Consider the following 19,655-nt stretch of genomic DNA (forward strand, 5'->3'; position numbering starts at 1 on the left):
TTGTTCAGCTCAGACAGAAAGTAGGACTGAGAGAATTAAAATCATAATTAGAGCAGCAGACAAGTATCTAAGTATTGATGGGGTAACGGTAGAACAGGTAAATGAGAAATTAAATGTGCATGCTACTAATACACAGACAGAGCATGGAGGGGCTTAATGGTAATGATTGTCTTGCAGTGGAATGCAAGAAGTCTTTTATCTAATGGACAGGAATTTAAAAAACATGTTGATGATTTTAATGTAAAACCTCATATAATATGTGTACAGGAGACATGGTTAAAGCCTAACTTGAGTTTTGTGGTTCAGGGATATTCTGTTGTGCGTAAAGATAGAAATAAAGGAACTGGTGGAGGTGTGATAACTTTTATAAAGCAAGATGTGGCCTTTCGGGAGGTAAATGTTATTGAAGAACTTGAGGCAGTGGTGGTAGAAGTGAAAGCTGAAAGTCAAAATATTAGGATAATTAATTTCTATAATCCATGTAAAAGTCTAAATAAAGAGTTGTACAAAGATGTAGGAGGTGATGGGAATTGTAGGGTAGTTTGGTGTGGTGACTTTAATGCACATAGTACCTTATGGGGAAGCACAAATAATGATCCAAATGGGAATGTGGTAGAAGAAATTTTAGATGAAAATGATCTTGTATGTCTGAATGATGGTAGTGTAACAAGGATGGATGTAGTCAGAGGAAGGCATTCAGTATTAGATCTAACAATTGTATCTAGTGGATTAGCAAGAAAATGTAAATGGGAAGTATGTGAGCAAAGTAGTATGGGTAGTGACCATTATCCTATTAAATGTAGTATTGGGATGGAAGTAGAGGAATGTCTTGAAGAGAACATTCAAAGGTGGAGATTTAAAAAAGCAAATTGGGAAGAGTTCAAAGAAATATGTGAAAGTAAAATGGCAGGTATGAAAGTAAATTTAGGAGACATAGAGGAACTGAATAAGGAAATAAATAATATTCTTTGTGATACAGCTAATGAGGTAATAGGAAAAAATAAAGGTATCAGGGTAAAAAAGGCAGTACCTTGGTGGACAGACGAATGTAGTGAAGTAATTAAAATGAGAAACAAAGCGTTAAGAAAAGTGAAAAAAACATATTTATTTGATGACTTAATAGCATATAAGAGAGCCCAGGCAGATGTAAGAAGAGTAATAAGGGTGAATAAAAGGAATTATTGGAGGACTTTTTGTGATGAAATAGGTGAGAGTACAGATATAAGTGAAATGTGGAATATGATAAGAAAGATGGGAGGGATTCAAAGGTATAAAGGTGTCCCAACGTTAATCAAAGATGATAAATATATTACATCTAATGAAGAAAAGGCAGAGGAATTAGTAGAAGCTTTTGTAAAGGTTCACAGTGATAGTAACATATCAGATGATATGAGAACGTATAGAGAGCAAATCATGAGTAAAAATCCCAATACAATGGTTCAAAGAGTGCTTGAGGGTGATGTAATGGATGAAGGGTTTACCATCTATGAGTTGAAACGGGTACTACAAGGGGTCAGGCATACATCTCCAGGGAAGGACGATATATGTTATGAAATGATAAAACATCTTTCAGATGTGTCCCTGAATGTTATCTTACTACTTTTCAATAAGATATGGCAAACAGGTAAACTTCCCTCTTCATGGAAACATGGTGTAATCATTCCAATTGCAAAACCTGGGAAGAATCATTCGTTAGCATCTAGCTATAGACCGATTGCATTAACATCAAATATGTGTAAATTAATGGAAAGAATGGTAATAGGCAGATTAAATTATGTTATAGAAAAGGAAAATCTTTTGTGCCCACATCAAAGCGGATTTAGAAAAGGACGAAATACTATGGATTCAGTTATATGTTTAGAATCTGAAATCAGAAAGGCAATGGTAAATAAAGAAGTATTAGTTGGAGTATTTTTTGATGTTGAAAAGGCTTACGACATGTTATGGAGAGAGGGACTTTTAATTAAATTAGAAAAGATGGGCATTAAAGGAAAAATGTATAATTGGATAATGGATTTTCTGCTAAATAGGACCATTCAAGTTAGGGTTGGGGCAAGTTACTCTAGGATTTTTTCAATTGATAATGGTACGCCACAAGGAAGTGTGTGTAGTCCAGTACTGTTTAATATCATGATTAATGATATCTTTTCCAAAGTTGGACAAGGTATTGGAAAATCCCTGTATGCAGATGACGGTGCGCTGTGGAAACGGGGTAGAAATGTGACATATGTGGAAAGATGTATGCAGAAAGCCATCATAGAAGTGGAAAAATGGGCTAATAACTGGAGCTTTAGAATGTCTGTTGAAAAAACAAAAGTAATATGTTTTTCTAAGAAAAAGAAATTACCAAGTACTAAACTTAAGTTATATGATAAGGTATTAGAACAGGTCTCAGAAGTTAGGTTCCTTGGGATCTGGATGGATTCTAGACTTACTTTTGCGTCACACATAAAGAAAGTGGTTGAAAAATGTAAAAAGGGAATTAATGTTCTCAGGTGTCTTGCAGGAGTAGATTGGGGGGCAACTCGGTATTCTTTAAAGAGAATCTACTGTGCAATGGTAAGGCCAATTATTGATTATGGTGGCATAGTATACAGTTCAGCAGCACCTTCCATACTAAAGAAAGTAAATGGAGTACAATCCCAGGCACTGAGAATAGCATGTGGGGCATTTAGAACATCTCCAATCTCTGCTTTGCAGGTTGAAATGGCAGAAATGCCTTTAGAAATTAGGAGAATTAAGCTGAAAATGGCGTATTGGTGCTCCGTAAAGGGACATGCAGATGCTCATCCAGTAAAAGATGTGGTAAAAGAATGTTGGGAGCATGAATATGCAAGCTTAAATAGTTTTGGATGGAATGCTGATAAAGTTGCCAAAGATATTGGAATAGATGGTATAGTCATGAATCATACGGTAATTACACCAAGTGTACCCCCTTGGATGTACAAAATGCCTTTAGTGGATCTACAATTAAACATCATAAAGAATGAAAAGGAAAGGTGTTTATCTATGAATATAGCAGTGGTAAATTATTTGAATCAAAATTATAACAATAGTGTTCAGATATTTACTGATGGGTCTAAAAATCCTCAATCTGGTTATACAGCAGCAGCAATATATATACCTCATATTGAACATAGTACTGTTAAAAGGCTGTCTAATGATATATCAGTATTTACAACAGAACTCATGGCAATATACATAGCAATGATATGGGTAGAAGAATCTAATATTAAGGATACAGTCATATGCTCTGATTCATTCTCAGCTTTGTGCAGCTTAAAAAGTGGAATGTCAGATGCTAGACAAGATATATTATACGATATATTACAGATTTTGTACAGAATAAATCCACTAGACAAAAATATATCATTTTTATGGGTACCAGCTCATGTTGGAGTTGAGGGAAATGAGATAGTGGACAAACTGGCAAAGACGGGATTAAAAAAGGATGAAGTCGACATAGAGATTCCATTAAGCAAAGCTGAAGCTAAGTGCATTGTAAGAAAAGCTGTTATAAATATCTGGCAAGACAACTGGAATAAGGAGTTAAAAGGAAGACATCTATATAATATTCAGGATACAGTGGGGAGTGAAAGGAGAAAATATGGATCCAGAAGAGATGATACAATTATTTCAAGGATACGCATTGGGCACACCAGATTAAATTATTATTTACACTTGTTAGGTAAAAGTGAGACAGATGGGTGCATCCATTGTGGGGTGGCAGAAACAGTGGAGCATGTGATTGTTCAGTGTCAAGCATATAATGATGAACGAGTTCAACTTGTGGAAGATCTAAAGGAACTGAAAGTTCAGCTAGCAATAAAAGATTTATTTCAAAGTGCACAGATACAACCAAAAGTGTACCCTATTTTATTTAAATATTTGAGAGATACACGGTTGATACACAGAATATAAGTTTAAACAAATAATTTTTTTTTTTTTTTTTTTTTTTTTTTTTTTTTTTTGTTACTAGATAGTAGTTTTCCATTCCATCATCCTAGGTATTCACACTCCATCCCAGTAGGTGGCGGAAATGCACCAAAAGCTGGTTTGCCAACCGCCAATAAACAATAAAGAAGAATAATCCGCCGAATCCGCCTTTTTTTTGTCCGACAAAGCAGTCAGGAGAGTTCAACGTTGGAGGATTTGAACTTGAAAAAACGGAGTGTAAGTTACTGAGTAAGCCTACTGACATCTTTCCGCAGTTAAAACTACATTCCTTCTTATGTTCATTCATGTTTATTTGATGCTATAAATTATCTAGAAGGAAGAGATGATCGGTTCACGAGCAGCTTTAACTTGAGGCCGTGTTGTCAGTGTCCTCTCTGCTGCGCGATGTGTTTTTCATTGCGTGAGATCATGGTTTGGCGTGAGCGCGGTGTAGCTTGTCGGACATAGCAACAACTAAAGGGGCGAAGGTTTTTTTTTTGTGTGTGTGTGTGTGTGTGTGTGTTTTTGCAACTGTTCTTTGACATTCAAACGAAGTTCTATGTTTCGTTGGATTTTAGCTAAAAATGTGGCGGCACATTACTGGAGTAAAGAAAGCATCTGTGAAAGCAGCGCAGTTTGAGTGTTTCGGAACGTATGTGATCGGAGAGAATATGCGTCTTCTCTGACTACGTTTGAATGTGTGAGATCATATGAGATAATGCAACGCTGACATAGGCTACAGTACAATGACAGTTGCACAGATGTTGTGTCCAAATGTCCGGTAGCCTTCCCGGTAACTTTACCAGTAATAACAATACTAATTTAGTTCTGCTTAACGGTTCCTGAACGCTGTAACTAACAGCTGCCCAGCCATCAACACAGCCGCGTGTGATTTGTTTAGCAGCTACATACGAGCTGCACTAGGTCTATATCTGTATTCTAAGAGTTATTATTACTTGTATGGATCTCGTTAATAACTTGACAGCACTTAAATGTGTATTCTTACAAGTTAAAGAACAAATGTTTGTGCAATTCCTTTTTTTTCACCTTTTATGAGGCAAAAAAAAAAAAAAAAAAATTGGCTGGTAAAAAGTCACTGTGGCGGGTGGATTTTTAAATTCACCTGCCACAGTGGCTGGTGGTCAAAAAAGTTAACTTCAGACCCTGGATGCTCTACAGCGATCTGTCAGACACATTTAAGAGCCACAAAACGGTATGTAGCCTATTGTATCGTTTAAATTTATTTTAAAAAATGACCAAATTTGAAAGGTGAGACTTTGTTTAATATGTTTAATATCAGAAGTAACCGAAAAGTAACCTGGTCTGTCCTGTCTGTCAGCATGTTGTCAGTCTCCTCTCTGCTCCGCGATGTATTTTTCACTGCGTGAGAACATGGTGTACGTGAGAGCAGTAGCTTGTCGGACATAGCGACAGTAACTAAGGGGGGCGGGTCTTTGCGAAGGGTCAATAGACCAACGCTACTTTTGCGTCATCGAAGGGTAACGCCCCTTTTTGGGGGAAAACAAACGGATTCCCCTAAGAACAGAACTCGCTCGCTCTAGACCTGCAAAGTTTCTTGATAGCAAAAATCGCACAAACATACACTCTCTTTGGACTATTCAGACATCTATCACTATCTCGTGGAATCACCAAGTAAGTAGCCTATTTTTTGTTTGTTTTTTTGTCATTAACACACTCACAGTATGACAAACTAGACGATGAGGCCATGTCAAGAGGAGTCAGTGGTTTACTTGGATCATATTTCACTTGATTTAAGCTATTGACATAGTTTTGTTGTCGACTAGCTATAACTTACTAGTTAGAAAGACGAAGCTGCTAGCAGCCATAGATATCATATAAAGGCTAGATGTCTCGTCCGCGCTGCTGGCCAATGGAGCTCGACATCCGCACACGGCGGCCATCTTACGACAGGATGCTCGCTCACTCATAACATGGTGCATGTACTTTTAAATAACCATAACTTGCTCAATTTTCAACCGATTTTCAAACGGTTTGGTTTGTTATAAACGTCAGAGATGTAGCTATTATACTGCATACATATTAATAATTATGTTCAAAATGTTTAAGCATTTAGAATTATAGCCACGTTAATAACGTTTGTAAGAAACCAAACCGTTTGTAAATCCGTCCAGATTTCAGCAAGTTACGAGCATTTTAGTTGGCGCATGTCACTCACCTTCCGTCCACAGCAGCAGGGAGCAGCAGCGCAGTCTCCTGACCTAAGATGGCCGCCAAGTGACGACACAGCTGACTCCGCCTTGAGCCATCTAGCCTTTCTATACATGTCTATGCTAGCAGCTACGTGATTAACGTTAGCTCTCACTAGGCACGCTACCTTGGCTGTTAACTGATTTTACTGTTGAAATAGTGGCAGGCTAGGACTAAAGTGGACTTGGCTGGTTTCTGCTAAGTGTCTAGAAAGTGCAAGGACTTTAAAAGTTGTAAAAAGGTTTACAGTGTACGGCAAAATATGTATGGGACCTATGTATGGGGCATGTTTTTCATTGTCTCTAACGTTACCCCACTTAAGGTACGGACTATTTATGTTTTTAGCATCTGACATGTTCTGTACAGTGTTTGAGGGTTTCTTACTAGTATAGCTAGTCGACAACAAAACTGTCAATAGCTTAAATCAAGTGAAATATGATCCAAGTAAACCACCGACTCCTCTTGACATGGCCTCAATCGTCTAGTTTGTCATACTGTGAGTGTGTTAATGACAAAAATAAATAAATAGGCTAACGTTACTTACTTGGTGATTCCACGAGATAGTGGTAGATGTCTGAATAATAGTCCATATTTGGCCACTGCGTGGGGTCATTAATCCAGTTTTCGACCATTTCAAAGGGACACCTCTGTAACTCCCTATCCAGTAGCTTCTTTAAATACCGCTCACGGTCCTCGGCCGGCAAAGAGAGTGTATGTTTGTGCGATTTTTGCTATCAAGAAACTTTGCAGGTCTAGAGCGAGCGAGTTCTGTTCTTAGGGGAATCCGTTTGTTTTCCCCCAAAAAGGGGCGTTACCCTTCGATGACGCAAAAGTAGCGTTGGTCTATTGCATTAAATACAAATAAAATGGACGCGTATCTGTAACCCTTTAAAAAAAAAGTTTTTATCAAAGGGTTTATTTTAACGTGCAAAGTGCAAACAGCAGCATACAGAACAGATCAACAACAGAACCTGGATTCAGTTTAAATTTTCACGCACTTGCAGCATTTCTGACAGTGAGAGAAAAACAGAATAAAATAATACAAATAAAAAACAAAATAGGCCTACACTAAATATATTTTTTAAACTTAAATAATTAAATTAAGATGACAAAAAGAAAACACTGAATCCGTTTGTACAAAGCTTTAGAAAAAAACGGCAATTTTTTTTCCGTTTTTTTATTTAAAAAAAGCAACATCAACGTGATGTGGGGTCAGTCTGGAGCGCAGCCTGTTGACAGTTAGACCCGCGGCAGAAAACATCCTCTCCGATGGGATGGATGTCCCATCGGACGGGAATACACAGGTAACGTCTCGAGACGTGTGTGGTTGCGCTTGTCGACCATAGACTGTAAAAAAGGTGTCGACGCGCTCCTTGAGTTAATAAATATATAAGCTATAAAGTATTTTATTTTTAAACCATGCAGCAAACTAAAAAAAAAAAAGATAAAAAAAAAAACTTTTAAACCGTTTAACTGATAGTATTAATCGGTCAAAATGTTTACATTCGGTTAACGGTTAAACGGTCAATATGAGCATCCCTACTTGGGCAGTATACTAATGAAGTGGGTGGGACATGTTTCATGCCATGTTAGATCACATCCTGAGAGTCTACGCTTTCAGAAAATATATAGTTTATATAGTTGAATCAGTTTTCTCTTCATGGTACAGACCAAAATGTATTATGTGTACACTTTCTTCACCTAAATCCATAAAATCCCATTAATTTCAATGGGACATTTACTTAAGTGTTCTACTAGGTACAGTGGGAATGAGTTTAATTTATTTTTGTGGAAAGCCAGTGCAGGCCTGAGCGGCGGTCATATTTTGTACCGCCATGCGGTACATCTAGTTTGAATACGCAGCACTCAGGTGTGCTATAAAAGGCAGCAGGTGAGTTCACCTGTCTTCAACAAAAATGAAAGGAGCTAGAAGAAGAAGAAGAGTGAGAATGAGAGGGGGAGCTCAAAGAGGAGATGGAGGAGGAGGAGGAGGAGGAGGAGGAGGAGGTCCAGGTAGAGGAAGAGGAGAAGGAGATAGAGGAGGAGGCCCAGGTAGAGAAGGAGGCCCAGGTAGAGGAAGAGAAGGAGATAGAGGAAGAGGCCTAGGTAGAGGAAAAGGAGAATGAGGTAGAGGAAGAGGCCTAGGTAGAGGAAGAGGAGAAGGAGGTAGAGGAAGAGACCTAGGTAGAGGAAGAGGTAGAGAAGGACTTGAAGAGTTGATAGAACCTGAACAAAGAAGACGAGGACCAAATTTGACTCAAGAAATCTGTGCAACACTTATTGACCATGTTATCAACCATGGACTAACACTGATGGAAGCTGGACAAAGAGTTCAACCAAATCTCAGCAGAAATACTGTTGCGTCAGTAATTCGGACATTTCATCGAGAAAACAGGTAAGCTAACCACACAGTACATTGAAACTGAAGCTTGCTGTACTCATCAATATTGTTTACTGTGACATTTGACAGTAGGCTGCATGTGTATTTATATATCTATATATATATATATATATATATATTATAATTTATATATATATTTTTTTATTTTTTTTTATTTTTTTACATAGGATTGAGGGTCGAGGACACCAAGGCGGAAGGGGCCCTATGTTCACTCGTGCACAAGAGGCCGCCATTGTGAACATGGTTTTGACCAATAATTGTATCAGGCTGCGAGAAATTCAAGCCAATATCATCAATGATGACCATATTTTCAATAACATCCAACGAGTCTGTCAACATTAGGTCGAATCCTCAAGAAAAATCAAATATACATGAAACAACTGTATCGGGTACCATTTAACAGAAATTCAGACAGAGTGAAACATCTGCGCAATGAGTATGTATTGTTCATCTTACTATGGTGTGGTATTGTGCACTGCTCATAATGTTCTGGCACAAAATACTGTGCAATAGATATTGAATAGCATCCTATTGTCTTTTACTGTGTTTCAGAGAGTCTTGCAAATGGATGCTGCAGAAATTCAACATGAATTTATATGTGGATGAGGCTGGATTTAACCTTGCGAAAACAAGAAGAGGGAGAAATGTAATTGGACACAAGGCAATCACCAATGTGCCAGGGCAGCGAGGGGGTAACATCACTATTACACAAAATGGGGTCCTCCACCACCATGCAAATCTGGGACCCTATAATGCAAATCTAATACTTGCATTTCTTGACAGATTGCATGAGATTGTCACAGCATTAAAGAAAGGCTTTGTGCTTTTTGTTTGAGGTCTCTGTGAAATTTTTAAAGTCGCTTTCAGAGCAGTCATGTCCATAATGGAGAACTGTCACGCCCATAACATTGTTTTTTTTTTTTTTTTTTTCTTTTTTCACATAAATGCGAACACGAAAAATAAAATAAAAATAATATTTTATGTTCTGTGGAGGCCGATCTTTATTCATCCGGTGGGTATATATCTTTTGGTTTGCACAGATTACTAAAAAATATTTTGACACCTAAAAGTTAAAGATTTTTTGTGTCACGTCACATGTATATTTCCCTCATATTATAAAACGCATGTGTAGACTGATATTTTTCTAATGTCTTGACTCCTTTCAGACGTTTCAAAATATTGGTATTAAATGCAATTTATATTTCAAGTTTTGACTGCAAATGTCATGTCCATAACACTGGAAGCGCCCAATTTTAACGAATTTATCCTCAACTAGTTTTTGTGGTGTAGGTCTACGTATTTTATTATGTTAACTTAAATAATACTAATAGTAATTTAAATATGTGGTAGCCCTACACCTTACACATCGTGGAAACAAAATAAGAATGGAAACTAAAATATGTTAGTATCGCGCTACGATTTAAAACATGGCTTAGGGACCGTTCGGTATTTATGGAAGGGGCCACTGGAGGAAAATAGGGGAGGGTCATGTCTTTTTATTCTTTGTTGAGGGGAGGGTCATCCAACTTTTTTTAGTCTAGGGGGAGGGTCACCCAACTTTTATATTCATGAAAACAGCAACACTTCAAAGTGGCTTGTTTGGTGCTATTTTTTTCCATTTAGCTCCATGTTGATCTCGCGTTATCAGCCCCCCTTCGATATCAGATGGGTCTGACCCAACAAAAATCCAGTTTGGCGCTGTTTGACAGTGCGCGCGCACTTCAGTTCGCGCTTAGAAAAAGTGCATCATGTCAGAACAGAATGCCAATGAAATGTTTACCCGGCAAAGCTTTAAAGCACGAGCAAATAATGAACTTTTGTGATTGCGAATAAGTGCACAGTGTCCTGTGAGTGTAACTCTACCGTTGCATTAACATGTGATGTGAATGTACGTCGAGTTTTACAGTATTGGGACTGAGGCGCCAGAACTGCAGCTGATAGAATGAAGACTAGGCCTGGATGGAGTAAATATGTAGCTAAATATCAAGCTGAAGCCCAGAAAGCTTATAAATTATGGGTGACGGCAGGAAGACCCAGGCAAGGGCCGGAGCTTCAACATAAGAAGTCTACAAATGCAAGATATAAGTATGCTATTCGTTTTATTTGCAAAAATTAGCAAATTTTAAGGGCTGATTCTATGGCTATGACGCTCCTAAATCATAATATCACTGACTTTTGGAAAGAAGTCAGAACTCTCAATAGTTGCAGAGTGTCTCTTCCTTGTACTTTAGATGGAGTTTCTGGGGCAGAGAATACTGCGGAATTATGGAGACAACATTATTGTAGTCTTTTTAATTGCATCCAAAATTAATATGATGGGGGCGATCACCAAGTTAATGATCCAATAGTGATTATGCCACGTGAGGTGGATCAAGCTATATGCAAATTACCTCAAAATAAAGCTAGCGGCCCCTTTATTAGCTGTTTGTCTTACTGGCTTTTTGAGTCACAGTGTGTTACCAGATTCAATGTTGTCTGTCTTATTAGTACCAGTTATTAAAAACAAAGCTGGAATGGTGGGTAACTTAGATAATTATAGACCTGTAGCTTTAGCTAGTATTTTGTCTAAAGTCTTGGAAAAAATCTTGCTAGATAGGTTAAATGTGTTTATTAATTCTACAGACAACCAGTTTGGATTTAAGGCTAAACATGGTACTAATCTTTGCATCTATGCATTAAAGGAAATTGTAAATAAGTATAGAGATAAAAATTCATCAGTTTTTATGTGTTTCATTGATGCATCTAAAGCTTTTGATCGGGTTAACCATGCTAAGCTATTTTTTAAAATGAGACAAAGAGGGGTACCAGAATACATTGTGAGAATCTTGGCCTATTGGTATGCCCACCAGTTGATGCGAATTAAATGCCCCTTTTGGGGTCAGTAACGGTGTGAGACAAGGAGGGATTTTGTCCCCAATTTTGTTTAATCTTTACATGGATGAGCTGTCTGAACGTTTGAATGATTGTAAAACTGGTTGTATGATTGGGAATACTTTAGTGAATCATATTATGTATGCAGATGATCTTGTGGTGTTTAGTCCAAGCAGTGCTGGTCTTCAACAGCTTTTAAACGTGTGTTCTGATTATGGTCTTGAACATGATATTGTATATAATCCTGATAAGAGTATGGTTATGACTTGCAGAACTAAGGAGGATAAAAGTATAAATTTTCCAGTTTTAGGTTGTCTAACAAGAGTCTCACGGTGTGCGAGAAAGTAAAATACCTTGGACATATTATCACTGAGCACATGACAGATGATGAGGATATTGAAAGGCAACGCCGCCTCATGTATATGCAGGCAAATATACTGTTGCGTAAGTTTAGTTTCTGTTCAGATGAGGTGAAGGTGTCACTTTTTAAAGCATATTGTACAACATTTTATACTGCTCATTTGTGGTGTAACTATAGAACATCTAGTTTACAGAAGCTGCAAGTAGCTTATAACGATGCTATGAGAATCTTACTAAGGAGACCTAGATGGCAACACTTTATGCCTTTTTTAGGGGTGCTTAATAAACTGGTAAACTTTATATCTGAAAAACAACTCAGATAAACCGTAATTGAGTGCGTGGTCTCCCTTTCATTACTACCGTGACCAGTATCGCTCTGGAGACTGTAACCTGGATCACGAACAGTTAGTACAGATCAAGCGGCAACCTTCCAGTGTTGTGGTCTCTCTCTTGAATCCAACATGAAAGTGACTGCAAATCATCAACTGGCCGCTAGAGACACGCTCCAAAAGAGAGGTAATCCCATAGACCCCCCATGTTAAAATGCCCAATTTTACAGCAGAAAAAAAATGTTTACAGTCTGATCCATCCTTGAGTAACAACTTTTTAGCAAAACCTGTGTTTTGTATTGTCCCTTTGGATTGACCCTCGTTCATAAAGCAGTCTGATGTAAAATGATTTGCGCAGACATAAACAAATTTAGCATTACCTTCGAAAATTAAACTGCGCCCTCAGTGGCTTAGATGATGGAAGAAAATGAAGACTCTTATATTCACGCTTGTTGAGGAAATTATATATTTAGTGGTGAGACTGCAATGAAAACCAGACCCACTTGTCTTTGAAGTACTTTATTCTTTCAAAAAGGCCATTCACATACAGACTTCAACGTTTCTGCTGCGAAGGGCAACCCCACCTAGTGCCTTTTTATACATCACTCACACCTCACTCTGCTGTTTTCATGCTGTGTTCATTCAGAAAGACGATCTATACCATATAAGGACATTTTATTGTCTTATTCTCTTGGCCCAGAGAAAGAGGGACTGTTTCTAAGAAATGGCAGGAAGTCAAGTAGACATGTAACACCTTTTGTTACAAACACACAGTGCACAGTAATTTTCCACTAACCTAATCTATGGAAGTAAAATAATGCCAAACGTTTTTGAAACAAAAAAGCCAGTTGAATTGCACTACTTTGAAAAAAGGCATTGCATTAACCATGCTTGCATTTTAATGCATTGTATTTTTAGGGCATGCATTTTATGGGCTGAAATTCAACATAGTACTCAATTTCAAACACATTTTCATTATTCACTATTCATTTTCACTTCCAAAATATTCAAACTGTTTAAAGATACAACCTATAATATTTAACAGGCAATTTTCGGTCCATTTTATTTCGCTTTGCAAATTTGCTTCCACAAATTCAGTGGTTCAAATTCAACAGTAAATTCAACATTGACATCCAGAAACTGCAGGAAAAGCAGTAGATTGACGAGCATACTCTCCATCTGCTGTTAGTCATCCTCACCAGCAGGTGGTGCAAAAGCACGTGTTGTAGACAAAGACCAGAAACAGTTTTAATCATTTTCTCAAAACTAAAATCTTGAGCTCATAATGTAATAACAATTTTTACATTATGAGAAATTTATTACATTATAAACTCACCAAAAACATGTCATTTTTATAATTGTAATGGCTTTTTCAAAACATTAAAAAAATTATTTCCTTACAGTACATTTAAAAAAAAAAAAAAAATCTAACTCCAGTCTTAAACCACCTGCGAAATGCAACAGATTTAAATATTCACGCAATAATTATCATTATTATTATTTAAAAAACAAAGCATTGGTATTCCTTTAAAAATCTAAATCCAGTCTTAACCTGCCAACAAAATCCACCAGATTACTGATTCTGACGACAGTTAAGGGGTTAAGTTAAACTCCTATATGTAAGTAAATTGGGAGAAAATAGTTGAATGGAAAAAAAAAAATATATATAATAATCAGTGTTGGGAGTAACGCGTTACAAAAGTAATGTATTACAGTAACATTACTTTTTGTTGTAATGCAGTAGTGTAAGGCATTACTAATCAATTTTCAGTAATATTTTACTCGGTACACAACACACTTTTAGCCCAAAATTTAATTGTAAAAAAAAAAAAAAAAAACGGGGGAAAAAAACAGCCAGACCGCGAGACATTAAAGGGATAGTTCACTTTGAAATTAAATTTTGGTATGTTTTAGCTTACCTCAAGGGCATCCAAGATGTAGGTGTCTTTTTTTCCGCAGTAGTTTTAATTTTGATATTTTTAGGTCAAACCGTTCTTGTCTGACAGTCATATCATGCAGGTCTATGGTCACCCCCTCAAAGAGCATGCACAGAGTCCAAATTAAAACAATTCCCCATCGTAAGTACACATTGATGGCCTAATACACGAAACGAGCGGTTTGTGTGAGAAAACGAACAGTATTTATATCGTTTTTACCTCTTGTAACACAGCCACGTCCAAGTGATCTGAGGGCGCGAGCGCATCCTGGTGTGTGACTTGTGCGCAGACTGGTGCATAGATATATACACTAGATGTCACCTTGGCTACGGCAGTTCATTGGAACGAATGTCTTTAATGCGACATCTAGTGTATATCTATGCACCAGTCTGCGCACACGTCACACAGCAGGAAGCGCCCGCGCCCTCAGATCACTTGGACGTGGCTGTGTTATAAGAGGTAAAAACGATATAAATACTGTTCGTTTTCTCTCACAAACCGCTCGTTTCGTGTCTTAGGCCATCAATGTGTACTTACGATGGGGAATTGTTTAATTTGGACGATGGGGAATTGTTTTAATTTGGACTCTGTGCATGCTCTTTGAGGGGGTGACCATAGACCTGCATGATATGACTGTCAGACAAGAACGGTTTGACCTAAAAATATCAAAATTGAAACTACTGCGGAAAAAAAGACACCTACATCTTGGATCCCCTTGAGGTAAGCTAAAACATACCAAAATTTAATTTCAAAGTGAACTATCCCTTTAACGAATGAAAAATGCAAGCAAGTTATTACCTGTTCGTGGTCAGTCAATAACCGCGTGTGGTGTCCAAGTTTGTAAATAACGACTAAATGACAGCTTCTGATATATTTGTAAGGCGATTTATTTCATTCATCTCCCTCTTGCTGGTATACCAACCTTTGTATTGTGTGACATAGTCCAGCAAAAGCGTGTTTAGGGCAGGTTTTACACGAGTGCCGCGAGGCATGATTTCGGTCTCTGTGTTCGCGCTGGCCAGTGGAAAAGCGGCTAATGGAAGAATATGGTAGAAGAAGACTGTACATTCGCGGGATGGACGTATGCGCATTACTCTGTTTGTTCTGTGTTTTCTTTCTAACCAGAGAGCAGTCCGTTTTGTTTCGTTTTGAATTGTTCTGTTTAAAATAGACATGTCTGACTGTGAGACAAGTAGACGCTGAGTTTCGGTTCATTTATGAGACGCCGACGCCTCCGTGTCCTGGTTATCTCTTGTCTACTATATTTACTTCTTACTTATTAAATCCAGGTAATTGGTAGATGAAACATTGATTAAAATTAAGATACAATTAATACAAAACGAAATTCACTTTAAAGAAAGGCTTTGTTCTTTCTGTTTGAGGTCTCTGTGAATTAAGCAGTCTTTTAGTGCCGCTTTCAGAGCGCTCACGTCCGTAACTGCAACTGACACGACCGTAACATCGTTTTTTCCTCATAAATGCGAACACGAAAAATAAAATAAAATGAATATATTATGTTCTGTGGAGAGTCAACCCTTCTTCATCCAGTGGGTAGTACTTTTGGTTTGCTTAGTGTAATTCACAGAATTACTAAAAAAGATTTTGCTACCTAAAAGTTAAAGATTTTTCTGTGTCAGGGTCAGGCATGCATGCATGTCTATTTCCCTCATAATGAATATAAAACGTGTGTAGACTGATATTTATTAAGGGTTTATTAAGGGAGTAGCCTATATAAACAGACGTTTCAATATATTGGTATTAAATGCATTTTCTGAGAATTTATATTTCAAGTTTTGACTGCAAATGTCACGTCCATAACGCTGGAATTGCCCAATTGCCCAACGCTGGAATTTATTCTCAACTAGTTTTGTGGTGTAGTAGGTACGTATTTTATAAAATGAATTTCAAATAATACTAATAGTAATTTAAAGATGTAGTAGCTTTGGATCTGGACGTGTGGGGTGTGTCGTGATTCTGCCTTCTCACACAGGTTCATGAATCTGAGTGTCGCGGTTTCATATCGCACATCTTTACAGCCCTAGTCATTTTAGAATGTTAAGTTCTACTTCTGTAGTTATTTTGGTTAAAGTAACTCAAAAGTAATACAGGAGTAATGTAATGCATTACAATTCTGAGACAATAGGCTAATATTGTAAGGTAAAGAATTACTTTTAAATAACAGTAACAAGTAAAAGTAATGTATAATATACAGTTTGGAAGTAATTGTACAACACTGATAATAATAAATACCAAACTCATAGTAATAATTTGAAAGTTAAGCTTTATTCCAAAGCAGTGTAACACAGAGTCATATTACTGTAACATAAGCAAGTAGACTGAAGTATCAAGCAAGTGTGTGTGTGTGTGTGTGTGTGTGTGTTGCTCCTGCAGCAGCATGTCTGTCCATCTTCATTCACATCTGTGGGATCATCAGATCTTAATACAGAAAACTATGATAAATGCAGAGTTACTAGTGGGCATTATTGTTGTTTTGCATGTAATCAGTTTACATGCCCACAGAGACTTATCCACTAAAAATCTTTACAGGGACTTTATCACATTCAAATTTTGCACCATAAAATCTATTGTGTTGCTATAAATCAAATGTGGATAGTAACATCATCAAAATGTTTCATAGTTTTTATCTCAGTGTTTTAATCCACCTTTCTTTCAATGTATATGTCTTATTGACCTGAAGAAAAGAGGGGAAAAAAAACAAAACTAAAAATTAATTCAACAGGAATGTACAGTACCATTTAAAAGTTTGTGGTCTTTTTAAAATTATTATTCATTAATGATGCATTAAATTGATCAAAAGTGACAGTAAAGACATTTCTAATGATATAAAATATTTTCTATTTCAAATAAATGCTGTTCTTTTGAACTTTCTATTCAGTAAAGCTGTCCGTAACTGACCCTTCATGAACTGAAACCTCAACAAAAGAGGTCTATAATATCAGATAAATTAGCAAGATGGTAAAAATGTAGCAGCAGGCAAACCTGGTGACCGCAACTAATTCACATATGAAAGTGCACAAACACATGTACTCACATGGTGTAATGTTCAGCCTCCCATCAGAACATGTCAAGCTTATATATTTCCCTGTTATCTTACAGGTAATTAAAGGTACTATTACTATTACTAAACAAGTAATTCAGAGTTAGACACATGCTGGTCACGTGGAACTTCACATCTACTATCTGAAACAAGATTCACATTATTTAATAAAATTCAGTAAGTTCAGCAATGCAGAAGTGTTTCCAAGAAAAACTTCCAAGAAAGCGTACCCTCACAGGCAGAAACATTATTATCCCACCGATATTTCAAAACTGTGAACACAATGTTTTTACATTCTTTACAAGTGTAAATATCGTAGTAGCAATTGACACTAGAGGCTGTGTTTAGAGTTCTTGTTAGCGTGTCCGCCTTCCACGCCGGAGTCCCGGTTCGAATCCAGCAAGGAGCAGGTCGAATAGGACCAGTTACACAAGTACAATATAATCTGATATGACCTGTCATGCAGTTCACTATCACTGTTTCACCATCAGCGTATGAAGATTTTTAAACTGGTTCTAAGTTTTCATATTTAATGATTTCTCGAAGACATTCTACTTGCACAACTAGCCAACACTCGAGCTACAGTTAGATCTTTTGGGAAGTGCTTATAATATAACAATTATGTTCAAATCAATTAAATCTAAATGAAAAGGACATTCAAATAAATAACAACAACAAAAAGAGTTTGCCTTATTGGCCACAATTAAAGAAAAACAACCAAAAGACGAAGTCGAGGAGTTTCACAAGTGTCTTTGTTGGTCTGTCTCTGATACACGTGTCTGCTTGGGGATCAACAAGTTAATCATTTATCAAAGTCAAAGAGAGGTTTTTCTAACACTGGACTTCTCTGTGCACAAGCAATATTTACACTGTTCGCTTATGTTCTTCTTGAATCAAATCATAAAGTATATTGTGGTGAATTAATCTGGGCCCGGTTTCCCGATAACGCTCACTCTTAGCGCGCTAAGAAAGCTCTAAAGATATATCTTACCAAAGTTGTTTATGTTCCTAAGTGTGTTCCCCGAACCATACCTTAGGAAGCTGCTTAAAGGGGACATATCATGCTAAATCCACTTTTTTAGCCCTTAAATGCATTTTGTTGTATATTTGGAGTGTTTATAAGTACAGAAAAGTTTAAATTATTCTCTTCAGGTGCTTCGTTGATATCTTTATATTCTGTTTTGGCCTTATTTTTCAACCTGTTCCGATTTTTCTGTTATCTATGACGTTTCGTGAACTATTACGTCACAGTATTTGCAGCGGAACTGCCAAATAAGGACATCGACTTCCAGCCCAACACTTCGAGCAATCCGCCATTTTTATTTCTCGCTGGAATTTTGTAGTCCAAGCTAAAAGATGCAGAAGTTACGAGAGGGTAACGTTAAGTTAAAATGTTCGGTTGTTGGATGTAGTAACCCACACGCTTCATTACACCGTCTAATGTAGATGAACTGCCGCGTTTCAGACAGGACGCATGTTTAACTGAAAGAACGAGCAGAGAGAGAGACCCGGTCGCGCGCACGCACTCTCTCTCTCTTCGGATTTAGGCGAAAATGTAAACAAGACACCGTCTCCAAACTAGACGCTGTCTTGCTCTCTCTCCCTCGCACATGTTAATCAAAATAAATCGACACGGTGGTAAAAGGTCGGAAGACCAAAGTTTCATGTGTAAATACAGTAACACACCATTGCGATACATCCATATGAAGACGTTGTTCTGCAGGTTCGTCGTCTTCATTTTCATCTCGCTCCGGCTCCGACTCTGGCTCGAACATGTAAGGCTGGCTGGACAAGTCTTCCGTTGTTGACATTTTGTAAATAACGTGTCTGTGAATAAAAAGTTTCTGTGCAGCTAGATAATCGTATCTCTGCTATCAAACTACAAAAATGGCCGAACGGGGTGGAGTTGAACCGAGTGTCACCGCTGCGACCTGGAGAGGGGGCGGGGTATGAAGTGTTTCAATTTTATTTAAATAGACCGCACCAAAACGAGTTGCTCTCAGACGCACATCAGAAAAGGGGTAGAAAAGGGGCCTGTGGAGCTATAATAATGAGGAATTCAGACCCAAGCATTGCAGTTCCGCTTTATATAGACTACAAATGTATGATTTATATGTAAAAAGGAACGATTTAAAAGCATGATATGTCTCCTTTAAGATATACCTTCTTACGTGCGACGTTACCCGGCGCTGTCCGTGGCGATGGTGCTGAATTGTTTGATATCGATGGCTCGAGAATCAATTATTCTCTCGTGCAGGGGCTGTTTATGTGAGAAAGTGGTGATCTTTATAAATTTTATAAATGAAGCACTTCAGAAATAGTTGAAATTGCAATTTATTATGATTATTGGATATTATAAAAAATAATCCAAACTATAATAGCCCATAATAGCCTAGCCTACATGTTTTAAAATTGTAACATATATTGCTGCCACAATAACCTTTTCAAAAATTTACGTGCCTTCTTCTCTTTCCCATTTTTGTTCGCTGAGGTGGAGCTGCGATGAAATATTGTTCTTGTAAATACTTTCCAGC

General features: G+C 37.4%; 1 protein-coding gene across 1 annotated transcript in view; it reads left to right on the top strand.

Annotated features, from left to right (window-relative positions):
• The window catches only part of LOC307170184 (complement factor H-like), a 268,514-nt gene that overhangs the window by 132,241 nt on the left and 116,618 nt on the right, over positions 1–19,655 (top strand). The gene's annotated exons all lie outside the window — the stretch shown is intronic.

Source organism: Squalius cephalus (assembly GCF_949319135.1).
Source record: "Squalius cephalus genome assembly, chromosome: 13".
Lineage (NCBI taxonomy): Eukaryota > Metazoa > Chordata > Actinopteri > Cypriniformes > Leuciscidae > Squalius > Squalius cephalus.